The 7,717-nt window shown below is 32.1% G+C and overlaps 1 long non-coding RNA gene across 1 annotated transcript; it reads left to right on the forward strand.

Annotated features, from left to right (window-relative positions):
• The first annotated feature begins 794 nt into the window (after positions 1 to 794).
• On the forward strand, positions 795 to 2,702 carry LOC145951724 (uncharacterized). Its single transcript, XR_014429608.1, has 2 exons — positions 795 to 2,222; positions 2,291 to 2,702. It is a non-coding gene; the product is annotated as an uncharacterized LOC145951724 (long non-coding RNA).
• The last annotated feature ends 5,015 nt before the right edge of the window (positions 2,703 to 7,717 follow it).

Consider the following 7,717-nt stretch of genomic DNA (forward strand, 5'->3'; position numbering starts at 1 on the left):
AAATTAGCATCTAACCCAATTATAACCGACATTTCTACTCATAATTTTTAGTTTTTATTATAACCATTATGAATCATAAAGAATATTTCCCTGGAGAGCAGTTGTTTTACTCTTTTTTTTTTTTTTTTTTTTTGTATAAACTACAAGTATCTTCCACTGAAGTATCCTTCCTCCGCTGAAGATAATCCTGTTCTGTTGCCGCGATAGGATCAACTATGGGCGCAAAGCAACATTATTATTATACCTTAAAAGAGATGTGACATTTGGCTACAATTCAACAGGGAGTATGAGTCACCAACCTCAAATCACCAAAAGAAAATTCTCCGAAGAACACAAAACAGCACGAACCAAATAGAACCAAATAATAATAATAACAACACTAATAATAATAATAATAATAATAATAATAATAATAATAATAATAATAATAATAATAATAATAATAATAATAATAATAATAATAAGTTCCGTACGTGATCCAATCAAGCAACCCAAATATAGGAAAACAACAACTCAACACTAACTCTCTAATTAATCCATTGCGACTCCTCTGTATCTCTCGCATAAAGATTTTAGGGACAATTAATAATAGATAAAGAAGTGCCAATATATGTTGTATCAGACAACATATGTACATTTTCACCACACCCTTTTTAGTACCCCTAAGCTCCACTGAAACACTTTCTAATTCTTTTATAATTAAAATTAAGGTATACGTATGAAATATCAAAGAAATATCAAAGATCCGAAATCAATGCGTAAAACCCGGATTTCTCAGTCAAATCTCAAAACCAATAAATTTCCATAACACTGACGAGAAATAATGCATTAATTAAAATAATTAATACCCTATATGTATATATAACCCAGAATTCACAGTTAAAACTCAAAACCACTATATTCCAACACCACTAACAACAAATAATGCATTAATTAAATTAATTTCTATATAATTTAAAATTAAAATACTGGAAAATTAATCAAGTTTTTTTTTTTATTTATTTATTTTACACCGTAAAAAAGAGATCATAAAATGAGAGACATGAAGAGAAACAAACCTCTGTAAACAGTAAAGCAACCAAAAATGAAAGGACAAAGGGCGAGGCCAAGCATGAGGAGCCTTGCGACCTTCCCTCGGCCAAGGAGCTTGCAAATAAAAGGGAAACCCCTCTCTTTCTCTCTGGGGTTGAAAAGGAGTGCCTTTGAAGGTCTACGCACGAGCAAGGGCGAAACGCTGCCGTTTTGCAGCTGCAGCGACCCATAGCTCCCTTAATCTCTTCAAATTCAAATCCACTCGTTCGAATTTTGCATCACGTTTCTACAACCATTCGAGACCCCGCGATTCGTTTCGGGCGCGGAGCGCGGCGTAGGCATCAAAACGGCGCCTTGATCGGAGAATGTGGGTGGGGAATGCGGGGAATTCTCGAAACGACAACCCCGTCGGTGTGGTCGACGTTGTCGCGGTGGCGCTTGGATTCGGAGATTGGAAGTGAACTGTCTGTGATCGGAGAGATTTGAAGATTGGTTGAGTGCGCCGCCTCTTGCCGTAGTAGGGTGTAGGTTCTTTTTTTTTTTTTTTTTTTGTATTTCTTGGGGCGTAGGGAAAGTTTCACCGTAGCCCCACGGTGGGCGCCAAAATGTTCCGGCCACGGGATGAACTAGGGTTTTCTCTAGATCAAGCCGCGAAGCCAGAGCATTCAAGAGTGTAATCTGCTTCCTCAACTCTAGGGTTTTGGGTTTTATGTACCTCGTTCATGGGCCACTTGGGCCCCGAGGATTAAGGGATTTCCTTAGCTGTTAATATTTGGAGAATATCTTGTCATTAAAGATGGGATTTTATCCCTGATATTGGATCAGTGTCTATGTGGGAGAGTTAGATCGGATTTTGGCCGAGTTACCCCTGCAGAGCAGACAAGTCGGATTCTGACCGAGTGCACCCATGTAAATGGATTGGATCGGATTCTGACCGGGACGGTACAGGTATCTAGGGCTGATTTTGTTAAGAAATTACATGAGAAGGTTAAAACCCATATTCAACAACAAAATGAGAGAATTGCTTTAGAAAGAAGCAAAGGTAAGAAAGACCTCATTTTTTAGGAAGGAGATTGGGTTTGGCTTCATTTGAGAAAGGAAAAAGTTCCTTCTCAAAGGAAGTCTAAACTCAATCCAAGAGGAGATGGTCCATTTCAAGTCCTCCAAAGAATCAATGATAATGCTTACAGGTTAGATCTTCCTAGTGATTATGGAGTAAGTAACACTTTTAATGTTAGTGATCTTATTCCCTTTGCAGGTTATGATGAGGAAGATGACCCTACAGATTTGAGGACAAATCCTTCTCAAGAGGGAGGGGATGATAGACCATGGGCCAAGGGCCCAATCACTAGAGCTATGGTCAGGAGCATACAAGAAGAGTTGGATATCTTGAAGACTAGTGGACTTTCTAAGCCCAAGGTACTTTTCACTTAGACTACTCTATCATGGAGAGAAGGCCTAGTTCTACTTGTGTATATTTTGTACATAGTTTTCTTGTATAGGGTTATTTTTGCCTTTGTATTTGTGAGGCACTTTATTGCATTTTATTAGTCATTGTATATTGTTTCTAGGGTAGGTTACTTGGAGACTTTAACTCCATTTAACCTCATCTTGAAGTACTTTTATTTTCTATTTTTTTTCAGTAGTAGAAGTGGGGTGGCATTTAGCAATACTTGAGGGTGTGACTAGTAATTGGGCCAGGATTGGACCTAGACAAAATTTTACATATTAGACTCATTTTGCTCCTAATTTTTCATAGATTTGATTTAGCTAGGTCTCATCATCATTGGATGAACCTAACTAAATCAAATCAAACATTTTTGAAATAATTCAAGTGAGCAAAAGTGAGCTTGGCCGCCTAGCTTTCCTATCCCTCTCTTTGGCCGAATTTCTTCTCTAACCTTCAAGGAGTTGAGAAGCTTGTGCTACAAGCTTCTCCTTAGCTTGCTTCCCAAGCAAGCTAAGTGAGAAGCTTGTTCCACAAGTTTCTAAACTCACTTGGACGGTCAACTAACCTCACCATAGTTCCTAGTGAACCATGATTAAGGTTCGCTTGCTCCTTAAGCTACCTCCCTCTATAAATTTGTAATTTCAACTCTTGTGTTCACTTTTGACATATTTTAGAAATAGAATTCAGAATTCTGTCTCAACTCAAGAGTCTATTACGTGAAGAATAACTCTCCTAGTTCTCTCTCAAAGGTTTTCAACCTTGAAGCTTGGTTCCTCAAGCTTCTCTACCTTTTCAAGAGGTAACTGAACCTCTTTAGGTGCTTCTCCACCATTGGAGGTTTCTCCAAGGTGTTTCCGTCTTCTTCAAAGAGTTCAACCTCAATGAGCAAGTCTTGGATGGTGGAGAATTGAAGTGCAACAATCTTCTTCAACCTTCTTCCATTAGGTAGCCAAACCTTTAATAATTATCTATGAACATAATGAAATATTGTTGCCCATTCCAAGATGTTGTAGGGAATGGTCCACAAATATCTGTGTAAATTAATTCTGAAACGTCCTTAGCCCTTTCGGCACCTAATTTTCTAGAATTTGTTTGTTTACCCTTAATACTTTCAACGCAAACCTCAAAGTCTGACAAGTCTAAGGGTTTAAGAATCTCATCCGACACAAGCCTCTGAATTCTCTGTGTAGAGATATGGCCTAAACGCTTATGCCATAAGGTGGCTGAGTTCTCATTTATTTTACGCTTCGTACCACGAGAATCAATGTGAAAATTTTCTTTATTGGAACTAACTACATCTAGTAAGTATAAATTATCAATTAAAGAACCATAACCAACAACATTTGAATTTTGATAGAGGCTAAATTTATTATTTCCAAATGAACAAGAAAAACCAAATTTTTCCAAACTAGAAATAGAAATTAAATTTTGCCTAAAAGACGGTACAACAAAAATCTCAAATAAATCTAAATGAAATCCAGTTTTTAACTGTAATCTAAATGTTCCAATAGCCTCCACTATGACCTTGTTGCCATCACCCAAATAGATAAATATTTCATTATCACTTGGCGGTCGGCTTTAAAGGCAACCCTGCATGGATACACTAATGTGAGTAGTAGCACCAGAATCTACCCATCAAGTATCATGTGGTACAAAAGCTAAATTAACTTCAGAACAAACAAAAGAGAGAAAATTATCTTTCTTTACATGCCAAGAGGCGTACTTGGAACACTATTTCTTCATGTGCCCAGGCTTCTTGCAGAAGAAGCAAGTATGTGTGTTCTCATCCTTTTTGACTTTCTTTTGCTGAAAAGTCCTTTCTACAACATCTTTATTATTCTTTCTCTTCCTATTCTGAGAGCTTGACGCTAAATGAACACTTTCAGTCTTTTCTCTTTGCTGCCTTTCCTCCTCTTGCACACAGTGAGAAATCAATTCATTCAAGGTCCATTTATCTTTCGGAGTATTATAACTCACCTTCAATTGTCCAAAGTGTGTAGGAAGGGAAATCAAAACTAGATGCATGAGCAAGTCATCAGACAGCTCTAACTTTAGTGCTTTTAGTTTTGACGCGAGATTAGACATTTCCATAATGTACTCCCTTATGTTTCCTTTACCTTTGTATCTCATAGATATAAGTTTAGCAAGCAAACTACTTGCATAAGCTTTCTCATTACTGGTGAAATACTACTCAACATCATCAAGGAAACCTTTAGCATTTTGGCTCTTAGAAATAGAGCCCCGGAAAACTTCTGGAACAGATCGCTTCATGATCATCAAACACATTCGATTTGAGCATATCCACTTTTCAACCTTATCCTCATCCGGGTTTTCCAGAGTTGGAGTGGGTTTCTCAGCCCAAAGTACAAGATCAAGATCCATGCAGCCAAGAATTATCTCAACTGCTTCCTTCCAGGCCTTAATGTTTATCCCATTAAGCATGGGCATACAATTAATTTGAGCAGATAAGTTAACAGCACTAGCAACAACAACTGTAATAAAACAGATAAAAAAAATAATTTAATTACATGCTCACAAAGTAAAATAAAATAAATAAAACATGCAGATTATTTACATAATAGACCCATTATAAGATACCGAGCACAACATTAATTCTTTGTCTTTGGACATACAAATTAACTTCTTAGTGGTACTCTCAATGCAATGATCAAATATTAACAATTAATTCTGTCAAATAATAGTCTTTCTTTGGACCGACTATTATTCACATGATTGTAATTTTATAATTGTCACATATTTATCATCACAGGCATGTTATTATTTGGCCAAATTATGTCTTCCTTTGGGATGAGCACAAATTGCATAAATAATCTCATACTAACATCTATTGTAATTTTAATCAAATTAATTTATATAATAGGGATTGCTTTAGCAATATATTACATCAATATATTTAATTAAAAAATTACCAGACAAATTAATTAATAAAGAGGGTCTATAATTTGCCAACATTCGCACTCAAATTTGATATATAAAAAAATATAGCAATTTAAATTTGAACATAATATCAATCAAATTTTAAGAAAATAATTCTTACGCGAATGCCATTAAAATTTTCATAATGTGAAATTTAATATATTGACCATATAATTTTTCCAAATATCATTTAATATTACAACATTGATTTTGAAAAAAATATTCCACTTCTAGTGGTACTCAAAGGATCAAACATAATATTTATATTATATTTGTGTCTTTATCTACTTTTTTCCTTTTCACTTTTCATATTATTTTTCTCAATTTCGGTGAGAAAAATATTCTTTTATTTCATTGTTGCACAATTAACTCACTTCTGGTGAGAAAATATTCCTTTATTTCATTGTTGCACAATTATCTCACTTCCGGTGAGAAAATACTCTTTTATTTCATTGTTGCACAATTATCTCACTTCTGGTGAAAAAATTAAAATGCTTAAAAATTCTTCATTTGACAATGTCTTCTGGATCATTGCAAAATTGTTATATATATATATATATATATATATATATATATATATATATAGCATTCATGGAAAATTATATAATTTCACAATATTTAAAAAAAACTTTAATCAATCCGGTTAATAAAAATTCAATTTTTTTTTAATCGATCCTCATATCCATACGACCAATTAAACCAAATGAAAATTATCATACGATCAACGCATTCAAATACACGTATTGTTAATGAAGAAAGAAAAAAAATTGTAATAATACGCTTTAGAACCCCATAACCTAATGACAACGGCGGCTCTGATACCACTTGTTGGGATAAATTTCTTAAGCCAAATAGAAATTATCCATTAATCAATATTAAGAACCATTGTCTCAGATTATAGAGTTAATGTTAATAACACGTACCTGTATTCATTGACATTGATCAAAAAGTTGTAGCGGAATAGTCTTTTGTTACAATGATCTTCCTCGGCTAAATCACTAGATTCCTTAACGGGACTTGATGTTACTCTTCTGATGGGGAGACAGAGAGACATGTGTTTCTGATTTGGCATATTGGAGACCATGACCATCTTTACAATTTTAAACCTATTAGGGTTCCCATTAACCTCTAACGGGCCAAATCTAGTTTCCACTTATTTGGACCCATATCAGTTTTTCCTATTAGTAGTCTAAAGACTCACTAAAATTAGATCACTTTTATAGAGTCCAACTAAATGTAAATAACTAATAAAAATATTACAAATAATATATGTAGCTCATAATAATTATTAGAAATAAAATTTCTAACATCTTCCCTTAAGAATTTGAGAAGAAGAAAAAAAATGTTTAGATTTTCAAAGTTCCCTCTGAGTCATATCTTACAATCCATGTGTACATGGGTAAGTTTATAATTTAATATTATGTTATAATTTTAATGTATATATTTTTATTATTTTAATTATACAAAATATATGAAATATATTTTAAGATATATTGTATAAATATTTATCATGTTATAATAATTCATGTTTTTACAATAATATTAAAATTTTCATTTATTCTATTATTAAATATTTGCAATCTACTTTTTTTTTTATTACAAAAACATATTAGTAGATATGAATACAAATATCTAAAATAAATGTAAAAATAATTAGAAAATTATATTATAAATAGGTTATGAATTTTTTAAATAACAATTACAAATATATATATATATATATATATATATATATTATTTTAATCACTTGATAACGTAGTCTTAAAAATATATATAAAAATTAGTAATATAATTATCATATATATATAAGATTTAAAGACGTAGTTGATAAATTTGTCAAAATATACTCATTGTAAACATCTTAATTATTATATTTGTTTGGTAAGAATATCAAATATAACCGTTAGCTTAATCAAATTTACATTTTACAGAAATTAATAAAGATTTAATTTCAATAACCTTGACTCCCAATTTCAACGAATAAACATATATTAATATTAATAATAAAATAAAAATGTTAACTATTGATTATAATATATTGATAGTAGCTATTGTATAATATTGAATTGCACTTTTGTTCTTTTTTTTTCCTAAAAGTAATTTTAATTATTTTATTTTAAAATGAAGAAATTTGATATTTTTATTTTTAAAAATATATATTTTTGATTTTCACTCAAAATTAAGATCACTGAACACCAAATTAAGTAATTATTTGTATCATTTTTTTTATAAAATATAAGGAGAAACAAATATATATTTATCTTAATTAATTTAATATTTAAATTTTAAATAAATATT

Source organism: Cajanus cajan, chromosome 9, assembly GCF_000230855.2.
Source record: "Cajanus cajan strain Asha chromosome 9, NIPB_CcT2T_4, whole genome shotgun sequence".
Taxonomy (NCBI): domain Eukaryota; kingdom Viridiplantae; phylum Streptophyta; class Magnoliopsida; order Fabales; family Fabaceae; genus Cajanus; species Cajanus cajan.